The sequence below is a fragment of the Struthio camelus genome, chromosome 10, assembly GCF_040807025.1.
Source record: "Struthio camelus isolate bStrCam1 chromosome 10, bStrCam1.hap1, whole genome shotgun sequence".
In the NCBI taxonomy this organism is placed as follows: Eukaryota; Metazoa; Chordata; class Aves; order Struthioniformes; family Struthionidae; genus Struthio; species Struthio camelus.
In genome coordinates, this window is record NC_090951.1 from 16,323,045 (window position 1) to 16,337,486 (window position 14,442).

At 40.0% G+C, this 14,442-nt stretch overlaps 1 long non-coding RNA gene across 1 annotated transcript in view; it reads left to right on the plus strand.

Moving 5' to 3' along the window:
• Window positions 1–12,811, plus strand: part of LOC138068463 (uncharacterized) — a 273,305-nt gene extending 260,494 nt beyond the window's left edge. Inside the window, exons 3-4 of the long non-coding RNA XR_011143287.1 lie at window positions 7,105–7,668; window positions 8,911–12,811. This is a non-coding gene — a long non-coding RNA (uncharacterized lncRNA). The remainder of the gene's footprint in view (window positions 1–7,104; window positions 7,669–8,910) is intronic.
• Window positions 12,812–14,442: the final 1,631 nt, after the last annotated feature.

A 14,442-nucleotide genomic window follows, 5' to 3' on the forward strand; every position in this document is an offset into this window, starting at 1 on the left:
ACTCCATGGCTTTGCTTGCACGGAGCAGGAAATGGCTAATAAGGAGGAAGGGTTTTGATGTAGCAAAATTTTCCATCTGTTCTTTGGATTTATAATTACATGCAACTCATTCTCTATGCACCTTCAGCAATCCATAATTGGGAGGCATTTGCCTCATTAATCATTCAGATGGTGTGAGCTGCTCCATGCACAGCTACAGAAGTTATGGCCAAATTTACATATCCTCATAGTGATTTATATTATTTACCACGTGCAATTTTTGGAGCTTCAGTTTATTCTGAGGACGTTTGCTGTTACTGTAGCTGAGGGTTTCTTAATATCATGAACTACCACGAGATGGCACTGATCTCCAGGCACCTCGGCCTGCCCAGCCTCTTCCCACTGCCTGGGCATCAGGTTTGCCATTACAGAAGCAGTTTGAGTTACTTTGTTCATCTTTTACTAACTAGCTGGTGGCACAAACACTACTCCTCTTCTGTTTTCTTTTTTGTTTTGTTCTCTTAAAGCTGTGGATATGAATTTTCTGATTTTATGTTATGAAGCTTTGGGATTTATTTGGACATAATTTGCTTATGTCATGTGATGGCTGGTTTTTAGGCATGAGCCAAACTATACAAACACCAGCTGGGGTAAATCCACCAAGAGCACTCACTGCCACATGGGGCTGATTCTTATCAAAAGGTAGAAACCATTATTCATGGGGTTGGGGGGAGCAGCTCATGAAAGCATGACTGTGTGTTTCTAGGAAGCACTTACTGCAGAACTACTCATTACTATGTTGGTACGCAACTTTCTGTTGTGGTTGTTTCTTTCTAGAGCATCATCCGGCCCTCGTGCTAAGGAGCTAGCATGACCGTACTGCCAGCCAAGATGGTCATTCACTTTGCAATGCTTCTTCAGCGCCTTCTGTACTCATGTCTAGATTCTCCAGGCTGGTTCACAACACCCATCAGTTTGCTATAATAGTACGATACTGCTCATTACTTTTGACCGAAGTAACTAAATTCTGTGCCTTTTGGGCTGGTCATAGCATCCTGAACTCCAGTGGTTCATTTGACTGATGCACTGTAATAACTGCTTTGAATCCCTCTGTTGTGAAATTAGTTTTCAGTTTCACCCACGTATAATAAATAGACTAACAAACATACTGTATTATTTCATTCCTTTTTTAAGCCATTTATTACACTGCATCAGGAAGCTTTCTGGATAAAATCTATTCACTTTCATCATGGTTTAACATACTATTCTTACATGAACTGCTTTTCCATTAAAAAGAAATTCTATTTCTTTAAAATAGGATGAATCCCACACTTTTTCTGGATTTAAATCAAACTCTTAGCTAAGGGAAACTACAGAAATATAGAATACAGACAGTGCAGTACAAACATAGCACAGATGCTTACATTTAAATATATGCCATTCAGATGTTAAAAAAATTATTCAGACACCAACATATCAAAGGCATATTACTGACAAACGGTGTCTGACATGCTTCCACAAATGAATAATTACGCTAGCTTTGATCAGAACCACGTGACTCGTACCCTTCCATATGAACAGTTTATCAGAAGAACAGTCAGATTTGTGCCTATACAGGAGCATGTTTTTTGGATTTCTTCTGAAAGACAAACCATGTTTTAATCATACAGTACATGTCAAACCAGAAGAATGTGTGTTTCCTTTCAGACCCAGGGCAAGATTTTAAAGCATGTGTGACCCAGCAAGCAAGTCTGCTTGAAAGTGAGGTCAGCCTACCAGTTGTGCTGTGCAGTATTGCATTACAGTCCTAAGAAACATTCCTTCTTCAGGGATCGCAATCCAGTCTCCTGAAGAAAGTTCAGCTCTAAAGCTGAGCTCTAAAATAGCAAGATAACAGACTGGCAAATTTCAGCCAGCCACTTTAGATAATTTTCCTCTGCAGTGAAGATTTGTTCTGGTCCTGGCAGTCCTCCAGAATTGGTGGGAGGACAAAACCCAGTCAAAGTCTCCCATTAGGTTTCACAGCATAGTCTTTAGTTGCTGAATTTGCTAAAACTGTTCCATTCTATGGTATTCATCTCACAAAGGGACCCCAGAAACACCACAGAACTACCACTGCTGCTGGTAAGCTGCTCTCCAAGAGGCAGGCAAACAGACGCTGCTGCTTCTCCAGATTAGATACACATGGCTAATCTCCATGCTATTCTCTTAAAAAAATGTAGCCTTCTCTTTACCACATGTTACTCACTTGGGTGACAGTCACCAGCACGCTCAGCAGGGAAACTGACAATCAGAGCGCTGCCTAGTACAGAGTACCACAACAGTGCATTTCCAAACACAGCTCTTCCTGCTCTCCAACTGTCCTTTGCTCACCCAAAGGTGAGCAAAGTATCACAGTGTATCAGGGTAGACTATCACTTCTTTGTGCACTCCTGCACCTGAAAATGAAAAGTCACTATTGTGCAGAAATGTTCCCATCCAAAGACAAGTAAAAGTTTTTCCTGGACTGAGCACCCCTCATTCACCACCTTATGCTGCAAACTACCTTGACAGCTAATGCAGGAGGATTGAGTAGTAAAAGGGTTTTTTTCAACTTTCCATTGGACTTTTGATGGTGCAGCAGGTGCTATTTCATCAGAGAGGGCTACCCAGTGAGTCCTGCAGTCATATCAGGGCACAGCTTCTTGTCTGAAATGAAGCCATGTTGCTCAGATCTTATCAGTAGCAGCTCCTATTATTATTGCCAAACTCATTGCCCTGGATCAAGAAATGGTACCTGCATTTAAAGGAAGCCTGCCTGACTCTGCCTGTCACACTTTTTACATATACATTCCAGATGTTTTGCACGAGCATTTTCATGCTATTTATCCTCGGCCTAATGTCTTAACAGACTTCTCTTCTACCCCCCACCCCCCAACCAGTAAAGTAATTTAAATCAGCAGGAAGATCAACCCAAGTTTCCAGCATAGCATCACACCCCCAAGCACTATGTAGCACTATGTAGCACTATGACAGGGCTAGGGCCTGAACAAAGTTCCTGCTCTTACCTTAGTGTCGTAAGCAAGAACACAGGGAGTCCTATTCAGTGTACCACTTCATGGTTGTCCTGCAGCTGCCTCATATTTTCAGGGCATACAGAAGCCACCCGATGTATCAGTTTCCTCTGCAGCAGCAAATCTAAAAGCACACGTTAAATGTCAGGCTACAGATTCATTTTCTATCTTGCTTTCTTTACCCTGGTGAATTTCAATGTACTTAGCTCACAGTTTAACGGCTCTAAGAGATGGAAGGTAGGTCACTGCCGTAGACTCTGTTCCAGCAGCTAGAGCGCTCTCTGACACAGGTTTGACCACCTCGTGCAAAGGAAGGACTGAATTTACACTTCCCACAGAGCACTGCCAATCCATTACAGAAAAAGCAAATGGGGAGGCAGAACAATTCCTCTTCTAGCAGCCACGTTGTGAGGGGCTGTGGACTGCTTGCTCTCCTTGGCATATGGTAGGTGGTTCCAGACCATGGGAGACTCCTGTTTCTCCATGGAAGAAATAGGTGTTAAAGCCCATTGGCTGGGGACCCCGGTCAGGCTAAAGCAGAGGCTAGATGCCAAGGTACTCAGACCTGCCAAGACTAAGGCATGTTTCAGCAGGGGAAAGCAGAACTTTAGATGACTGGGGAGCTTTTCTGGCCAAAATCCAAGGAACCAAGCTGGAGGCTGTTGAGGAGCCGCCAGGGTCAGATGAGGGCTGAGAGAGGGGTAATTTAAGATTTCAGCCTTAGAACCCAGCACCTAAATTCTGTCTACAGTCCCTTCTAGACAGACCTCAGGAGGCAGTTGTTCAGCTCAGAGCCTGTGAAAGCGAGAATAAAAGAAGCAAAGGCCATACAGAAGTATACACAGACAACAGCTGAGGAAGGGCATGCTGTTGAGAGAGACTTTGCTGCACCTGCATATATAAATAAACAAGTGGAAAAAAAAATCTGCTTGAAGCTAAATCATCTCTATTGTCTACCCTTCCCCAAGACAGCTCCAGTTTTGAACCCTTAATTCAAGATTGCTGGCACTACCTAATTCAGGTGTCCTAAATAAATATTTTTCTTTAGTAAATAAACACAAATAATCTATTTTGCCATCAGAACATCCTACAGTCTAGCAGTTCAGTCATCATTTTACACCTCACACCCCCTCCAGCTGGGGAAGGGCTTCTTACGAATGCACTTGAATGAGACGAAAGTCCAAAGTGTTATTCCTCTCTGGCCATGTTTAAAGCCTAATCCAGGACACTCGCTGCTCCCAATGACACCCAGACAAGGCTTTTGGCTCACAGCTGGCTCACATCCTGCCACTTCAGAGTGATGACAGCTTGCTCCTTACGGACATAAGTCCCTTTGTTGCTCAGCCCAAGCTGCTGAAGAAGATCCTCACAGGCGGGATGTTAACTGAAGTTTGGTATTAAAATGCCAAGCGAGTTGGTCTAGCCCAAAATTGCAGCAAAAGCTTTTACCTTGATGTTTTTTGTACTTCCAGTCCTGAGCATTCTGTCTTTAAATAAAAATACTGTTAGCGTTTACACAATTTCCACAGTTTATTTTATCAGCTTCTCTGTGTGTTCTCTCTGATACACAGAAGGAAAAAAAAACATGCCATATATTTTCTTCTAGTCACTAGTTGGTCCTCCTTTAAGGACCTTGTAAGACATTTTTGTGTATTGTTTCTCTGCATATGTGGGCAGCTTTACTACTTCATCCCCCTCAGGACCACTTAACAACATCAGCAAAGCAATTAAGTGTAGTTTTCAGGAAAATGCCAGAGGCATTACACTGTCTGGATGGGAGTCTCAACCCAATTATTTTCAGCTAGTTGTGAACTGTGGAAAGTGGACTTTACTTCATTATAACTTCAGTTCCCACTGATTAAAAGTCTACTGTGTTACAGACGGTAAGGAAAAATGAAACAATTAAACCTTCCATCAATAAAATTGCTGCATATTCTTCAACATAGGGGTTTGCTTCTCTCCAGAGAAGTGATTAAAATGAACTGATTGAACTATAATTTGATTGACTGAAGAGCCTCAATCCATTGCACTAAAGCTTAAATTCCATCTTATTGCTCTATTTAACTCTGAATATAAAAAATTACTGGCAGTCTTGCAAACCCCGGCTGAAATTTCTTACTGTTCACAGGCTGCAGAGGGTTCTGTTCTGTCTTTGCTGCGTATGCATGATTCACAATGGACAGAAGCCGAAAAGGAGGAGATGATATCTAAGAAATGACATTAATAGAGCTTTAAAAAATTTATAAAAGGCCTGCTAAATTATCAGGTATCTTGTACCTATTACATAATCGGCTGGAGACTTCTAAACACAATCACAGATAAAGTTAATCCCAGAGATTGGAGAGAATAGTTGTCAGGTTATATATAGTTGTTGCAGCAAAAGTGAAAAGTATTCTCCCAACCAAGAAATCCATCCACGATGTACCTCCCCACTGCAGATCTGTCTTCAGCAAGGTGTGAGATTGCCATATGCCCGTGTTCCTGTGTGTGCATACAAAGGACTCTGCCATTCGAGGAGATCCTTAAGCAGCACATTTAGCCTAGGGTTGATTGTGCTGGTTACAAACTGGGATGCCTGGGTTCCAGTCCAAAATGTTTCTTCAAACCTGGGGCAACTTTCTAAGGTTTACTTTTCCTACAGGACACTGATCTCCACAGATGAAGAAGTATCCTGCCAGAGCGAGGGATTCTTAGTGCACAATGAAGTCAAAGGAAAAAAGGAATGATGCTGACTGGCAGCAGGCTGACCTGATGGTGCTGGAAGACCAAGAGATGATGGCAAATTAATAAACAATGAGCTGCCTGCTTCCATCAACAGGATAATATGATGTACTGATATAGAAAATACCTAGATTAGTATACCCCCTCTGAAAATTTAACTGAAATGCCATTTCCTGTTATAGGGTGTCACACTGTTTTATGGTGTCTTATGATTTCTCTATTCCCACCTCATATTTTGAAATAAAAAACATGATTTGAAAGACAACTGCACCACAGTAACACTGAATTAGCATATATTATAGAGTTAAGTTGCAGCAAGGACACATTATGTTGGCAATTAAATCAATTAGGCTGGGTAAGATATGCAGATAAAGTGTGCAACACCTGGGTTAAACACTTAATGCTCTTCCTTTAACAGGCAGCTCCAACTCCAGACAAAGTTAAAAGATGATTTCTCATTAATATTATTGAGAACTGGGTCCATAGCCATTTAGATAAAGGTGATGCAGTTCACTCAATAAAGTGGGGACATGGGCTCCTTGAGCTATAATATTTACTGTTGAGCTCAGTTTACTGTTGAGCTTTGTGCTGCTGGCTGGGACTAAAATACTAGACTGGCTTCATAGCTAATCAGGTCAGGTATGTGATATGTAATAGCTGATTCTGAACCTTAGACGTTGCCAGTCCCAGTTTTACAAGGAATTCTGATTAGCCAAGATTACTATTAGCAAGGTTACTAATCGAGTAAGTTTTTTGATTTCGTTGTTTAAGCATAGGCCATACCACAGTTCTTCACGTTTTTTAACCAAAACTACCAAGGCTTTACTGGAATCACTGAGTCAATATTGATCCGATAAAACACTGTCTACATCTAATTTCAAAGGAACACAAAGTATTTTTGGCACTCAACGATTGCCTTGCACTATTGGACTTTTCGTTTGTTTCCTCTTTCATTTTCATTACCAGGTGCTATAAATGTTATCCTTTACTACACCTCAATGTATGCAACTCTGAATAAAGATGTGCAGTAACAACAGTAACAGAAGCATATTAAAGGCAGACAAGGGCAAATGCAGAATCACAGATTTGTAGGTGTCTCTGGAGACTGCAGGATGTTTGCTATGTTCCCTGACCCCAGCTTTATGTAGATGCACACCAAATGTATGTAGGGCACCAAACAGTTTAAATGCCTACGAGAAGCTTTCAGTTCTTACATAGACAAATAAATTCTCTCAATCATCATAGCACCTTTGTCTGCATGAAAGCTGCAGAAGAAGGTGCTGTATTTAAAATTTGTATCTTGCAAAAGAAGCTGTGGTGCTAATAAGATGTGTATCTTATTTTTCTGCAGGACAAGAAATGTTCTTACTTGACAGCAAAATGAGACCCAAGTATGAAACCAGCCTCAAGTCTTACTTATTCCAAGTTGTTGGAACAAATATCTGTGAAAGAAAACCAGCCCATCTCAGTAGGAATGGTCAGTCCTTAAATTAGAAAGTGGCAGGGATCTTACAAACCATATATTCATTTCTCACAGTGTTCCTATGTCTACGGCAGCAAGCAAAGCTTAGGAAGGTTTCCTGTCATACTGACAAGCAATCTGCGGAATGTACAAACATTATCAAGATCAGGGTAGGACCTTGCAAGCCCAGCCTGTGCACGCAGATGAAGGAGGAAGGCGTCTGCTGGCCCAAGTAATGGCTCAATGTGTCTCCCCACAAAAGTATCTGCAACTGGAATTTGCCAACAGTTCCACAAACCACCCCGGACCAGCACGTCAGGGAGAAAGGGAAGAATGATTCAAGATGGATCTGCTTTCCATATTTGTGAGTCTCCTGGCAGATGCAAAGAACTAACTACTTACTACTGGCAAAAAGAACGTCACTTCTCTCTAGGGATGCTGCGGACCATACAGGTGACTTTTCTGTCCTTACCCTGTTAGGGAAAGGAACCAGTATCTGTTTTTCCATAGCAAGCAGATCTCAAAACCTTTAATTACAGAAATATATAAAAATGTATAAGCCAGCAGATTTATGTTTGAATAATACAGTCCTTTAATTACAGATATATCAAAATTCTTATTTTTTTGAGGAAATGTGATTACTGCCATTTCTTCATTAGATTAGAAGATCAGAGCTTCACTATTTAAGACAATTTATTTAAAAGGCATGGTATTATCCATTTACCCCACACTGATAAAAACCCCAACAAAACAGAAGCAAACACTTGAATGCTCTCTTCCTAGCAACCAAGGTCTTTTATCAGAAAAGTAGCATATTTGGGTTTTCTGTACCTTGTATTAAGCCAAATTTCTAGTTTGCAACCCTTCCACTGTTCAGTAACCATCACATTCCTGGAATATCATTTTAGGTGAAAGTCTGAGGCAGTGACTAAGCCATCTCACTGTTCATTTTCTAAAAAAAAAATTGAAATTCTTTTTCAAAAACACATGAGAAACATGAATGCCCTCAGCTTTAACATTACAGCAAACCCATCTATCAAGCCATCGAGAACAACTTTGGGCCAAAATTCCACATTGGATACATCTAAGTCTCTATTTGAATATCTCTGTTACCACCACTTACTTGTAATACTACAGCTACAGGGCCACATTTGCAGAATTTTGTGTATCCTTCACTTCCACTGGCAGAAATATCAAAAACTGGTATTAGGCACTAAACTTCTTCACATTTACTAACCTGCTCTACAACTTAACTCTTTAAACTACTGGCAACATTTTTAAAAGTGCTAAGCTTCTGCAATTCCCACTACAGTGAGTGGGAAATACACCTACTCAGTACTCCCTTGGGATTTAGCTCTTATCTTTACAGGCTGATAAAGCTGTACTGTTTCTACTGGAGAAACAGTTATTTTGGATCTCTCTACTATCTCTGTGGGATGCCAGGAACCCCCCCCAAAAGCCCCCAAAGCACAAAGAAATGCAATGCTAAGGAACAATGAGTCAGCAGTGGCAGTTAAACAAAAACAAAGCCAGTTTTGAAAAGTTTTTTCAACAAACCCTTTCTTCGGTGATGTCTGTCCTCTTTTCTCCCAGAAAAAAACTAATGAAACTACCAGAATCTTCTCCTTCTCTACTTCCTTCATTTTCTTCTGTAAGGGTATTTTCTCCTTTCTTTCTTTCTTTTCTTATGTGAAGGAGACCTATGGTCTTGCTGCTGACTCTTCAAGAAAATGAGAGGAGCAACTGGGGAATCCTTCTTCTATGGAAACGAGGAAAGATAGGAAGCAAGAGGATATGTCCTTCTGAACACTTACCATGTGGTCAAGGAGCCAGCTTTCCCATGTTTCTCAGAAGTCCTCAGGTGAACGTCCAGAAAAGTATATGGTCTCCCCAGCCATTCTTGCCAACATCAAGATATACTGCAGCATTCTAGACTGCTGGTGCCATGTCATTTTCAGTGCCTCTGATGTCAGCTTAGTGTATTAAATTAATGCTATTCCCAAGGAAGGAGAAATGTCTGCAAGTGGAATGGCAAAGAATAGTAGTGAGACGCCTAAATGTTAAACGCTTGGAAGGAGTGGATAGCATTGGAGTGATTCTTACTTCTGTGCCAAATGTGCATTATCACATGGAAGTCCCAGCAGATTATGTGTCTGTTTACCACCACTTAACATGTTCATAGCTTATTTTAGTATTTTTGCAATTAGTATTAACGCATTTGCATTTAGCATTTTGTTTCAATTTTAATAAATTATTTATGAGCTTAGGATTATTAACAATTTGAAGCTTCATTACAAACTACCTTAGGGGCTCTCACCTGCCTCATCTCATTAAATTATTATTCCCAAATATATGATTTACATTTAATAAGATATCAGTTGAACATTGATAAAATAATAATGAATTAATAAAATATATCTTCATAGAGGTACCACTAGCTTAAATATGTAAGCAAACAGTATACAGTCTGCAAGTCATTTGTCAAATCTGAGAATATTTATTAGAATCATTTAGTATTTAGAATATGATAAGCTATAAAATATGTAATTGCTATTGTCTTCAACTAGTTCTTGTAACAACTGCGAACCACACCAAATTGTGAACCTGTGACAGTTTGTAAGGCAGAGTTTGGAAGTAACCAAGTGCTCTATGTAGATAAAAATCCTGTCTCTGAACTCTACAGATGCCTAGGAGACTTCATCTTTTCATGAAATGTAGGGCCAAAATAATTTTGGTTTGGATAAATAGATATATACATTAACCTTGATCTCTTAAACTGAAATTATTCTGTACAGCAGGTTAAAAAATACTTTTTTACTCACTGAAATTTCAATCTGAAAATGTTAATATAGCACAGTTCAACCCCTGTTTGGGTGTTCCGTTCTAACAAAACATTACCCTGAAAGACAACATGTGGCAAACAGTGCTATCCCAGCAGAAGTGGCATTTAAATTAACTTGCGGTGAATTTCAGCAAAGGTCCTAATCCTATGCCACCTTATAGCTTTAAAATGCTGTTCATCACTAATTGGAGACCACTTCCATGTACAATATGGCTTATACAAATCCCACATGAGGCTTGATGGAGGAAGGGGAAGCGTAAGAGTCAAAATGTTGGTTCTGGAAAAACTTTTTTCATTTCTCCTCGTTCTTACTACCTGCTTACTACCCGCTTTCCTTTATAGTTAAAATTTCATCAGGGCTTGAATAAAAAAGAGATTTAGCTAGAAAAGGTGACCATGTTGGGAGTATCACGCTTTTCTGCCCCAGTCCACCAAGAATCATTAACTCCCTGTTATTGAACATGATCCCACTGAAGTCAGTGCAACTCCCTCACACCCTCACTTCAGTAGGATTTACATGAGGTCTTTAAATGTCCATCTGTGGAACTGAAGCCAAGTGACAGTATTATCCTTCTACAACAGTTTGATATTTTTTAATATCCACTGTTCTCTCTTTATCCTTTTCATCCACAACACATTTGTCTTTTTTAACTGCTGATGTCCACTGTGTGGATACCTCCATTACACAATCAAGGATTATGATAAAGCCAATTATCCTCAAGTAAGCACAAGGGTTCATCAAACCATTACAATCCCATTCGAAGCCTTAACACCTGTTGAGCTTGAGTTGTGCACAAGTCCACAGACATGTGCTATTCAAACCCTAATGTAGACAGATTTCAGTTTAATGTTTTAAATAATGTTAAGATCTGAATGGACCGTTCCAGTCTGACCTCCACTGTCAGAATTTCACCCAGTTACTTCTGTATCAATCCCCATAACTTATATTTGACTAAAACACATCTTCCAGAAAGACTTCCAGTCTTGATCTGTAAGTGGAAAATCTATCATCTCCTCTCAGCAGTTTACACTAGCATTTATTATCCCACACTTAAAAGTATGTCTTACTTTTCAATTGAGCTTGTCAGGCTGTCACTCCCACTCCCAGATTTTTATTTCTCTCTGCTACACAGTGCTTTCGTATTCAGTATTTTTGTCCCAAGGAGGTACTCATACACTATAATCCAGCTAGGCTGATCAGAGGTATCAGCAGCTCTACCAGTCATTCAGAAATATGCAAGCAATTTTGCATGCATCCGTTCACATCTTTAGCATGTGTGACTCCTTAAAGGAGTCAAGTACATCTCCTACTTCTGTTTCCCCTGAGCATATCCAAGTACATTGCTTTCTGGGGCATTTTCACAGGGAAATGATGAAAAGTTTGACACAGACAGAATTTGTCCACAGCTTGGGGGGAGGCTACTAATTTTTGGGGCAACCAACTTACCAGATTTTCCATTTCCTGTCACTTAAACACACTTTGGATTTCCAAAGAAAAACACTACTCATCTCTCTTTTTAAAAAATATCCTCTATGGACTAGTTTCATTGCTTTCCTTCAATAAAAACACTCACTGATTTGACTGGAGACTTTTCTTGAGTAAGAAAGAATAAAGCCTCCAACTTCTGGGCCTTCTTTGCAATGAATTCTGTGAAAATTAAAATAAATAATGTACAATTCACTTTTAGCTAGTGCAAAAATAGCCCCCAGAGCGACAGATATCGGTTCCTCTCAAATGAGTGCAGTGTAACCTCTTCTGTAAATATGACAATGAATAACAATCAGTGTCTTATTCCTCTCTTACTCTCTTGTGTGACAGACCCTTAATTATGGCTATTATATTATTAATTGCTCCATCGAATTCTACATGGCTAAAGCAGCGTTCTCTTCCTGACATTAAAAGACACTATTAAGATCCTAGCTTAGGAAAGCTCCTCAGAAACATCTGCTGATGTCCATCCCAACTGAAGAATGCTGCGTTCTAGAGAAAGCACATGGATGCAGCTCGCTGCCTCCTAAGCCTGCTCGGTCAGGTAAAAATTGATACTGTAACTGAAAAGGGAAAGATTTCCACCTGAAAGCACAAGGAGTAAAGAAAAGCCCACCTCTCATTAAGCTCTGAGTAACTATTCAGATCTCTGTTATCTTAGCCAGACCACTGCATCCTGCAAAGTTCACCCATCATTAATAAGTTCCTGACCGCTGAGGCTTGTGACACAACGCAAAATCCTCAAATTATGTCTGTGTAAGAGAGGAAATTGAACTAGAAACCACCCACTAAGGCACTGAACCCTCGGCATCTATTACTGCATTACAAACAGAGCCATAACATTTTAATTTTATATATCTAACATTTATGGGCATCCTTCAGGGATAGATGTAACTCTACACACTCCTACAGTCAACTAGAAAGGATAATGAGAGAATGTATACAGCTACCCCAAAGAGAGAACAACAGGGCAGAATCAAGATTCAGGTTTATATCTAGGTAACATGAATCCATTCTTAAATAGTAATTAACAGAAAATTAATGTAACGGCCTTTCCAGAAAATTATTGGAGAATACTATTACAGATAGGTAAAAGCAAGCTAAGTATATTTACTGGGTGATGATACATATTACGGTAACTTATTTCGTTTAGATGTTCTTTGAAATATGTAGTTATTTATTGATAGCCAACATCTTACAACGCTAACTAACAGGAAAATAATGCCTAGTGATTCATCAACTATTAATAAAGCACTTGTGCTTATAAGTATTACTGTTGCTGCTGCTCTTGATTTGGATTCACATGACTTTTGTCTGTGCTCAGCACTGCGGCTCATCCATGTTTCCCCAGCTACCTAAGGATTTGCACTTGTAAATACAAATTCCTACTCTGTGACACTGTTAAAAAAAAAGGAACTGCCTATGCAGCGCTCCTGCCTGGGCCCCAGTTTGTGCGTGAAACTAACACAGGCTCAAACTGCAGCAAATGCACACGCCTGTCCTGAGAGCACAGGCTCCCAGAGGCTAACTGCATCACACGTCTCGATTGTCAAGAGCTAGCGTAAGCAACTGTGTTATACAAAGACACGAGTCTCAGTTATATCCTTAGACAACAGGCAACACCTCTTTGTGTGCACCTATACCATGGCAGACTCCATGAGCGTCACTCCGCAGCTGGGGGAGCTCAGCACACTTTCACTCGCTCAGTTAACTGGTACGGATTGCTAATAATCAGGTCTCACGTGGCTTCGAGTTCATAAAAGTCTTCTAAAAAAGGATATACAAACTATTTACCAGTATTCTTGTTGGAGCTTAAATACTGCACAGTATCTGTTGATGAAGCTTTGTGACTCCATAAATCCACAATCTAAATGAATGACTACTGAAAAAAGTTCTGATTTGCCAAAAAAATCAATCAGTCACTGCCCAATTCCAATCTTAATGAATGGGACAATTCAGAAACCTACAGAAACATGCTTTATTCATTCATTGACCAGTCACTGAAGCCTGCCTGTATTAACTCCAGTAAGACGAGCCACATAGTGCTCCTAGGGTACTGAACTGTAGGAAATGACAGTGACTCCACCTCTGATCTGCTGGAAGTCCAGTGAAATTAGATATACGCAATAAATGGAAACACAGTATGCTGCTAGGTTATTGATAAATGTGTGTAGGAGACAAAGAGACTTACACTTCCTCTTTATTATCCCTTAGGCAGTTCCACTGCCTTATCTGTGATTTATTTACCCAGGGCAGTTGGGCCCAGATGCAGTACCTGTTATTTCACTGAGGTACTTGTTTTTCTCAATTTTGCAGATGCATTAAATAAGCCAGGGGGGAGGCCAACCAACTTGTCTGAGGTCACACAGTGAACTGTAATCTACACTGTAGTAGATGCCTGTATTCATTCAAGTTCAAGACTTAATTTGGCATAAAGTTGGTGGGTAGCTGTACTGCTGTATATTTTATAATTGTATCTTTCGATAATCTCCTGTTCTTCTCATTCAAGCAATAACAAGCAATAAGAAGAACAGCAGAGCCTACACTGGGCAAGCTTTCTTATTAAAATCCACTAATGCACCTCAACTCTGACCTGAGGTAATTAGGGTAACCTAATAAATTAGCTGAATGCCCTGTAAGAAACTAGGATGATACAGCATCTACTGCAAGACATGCGAAAGTACTAGAGAGCAGCTGGATACCAAGTGAAGATACCGCCTTGCAGCCAGAACAGAAATGAAGTTAAAAACCAGAAATAAAAAAATACAGGAAGAGAAAATATATTATCAAGAATAAGGAAGTATGCTTTACATAGCCTTTTATGTACTTTCAAGTATGATGATTTCTACATTCATTTCAAATTCAAAACATTCTATCTGCATGTCCTGTTTAACAG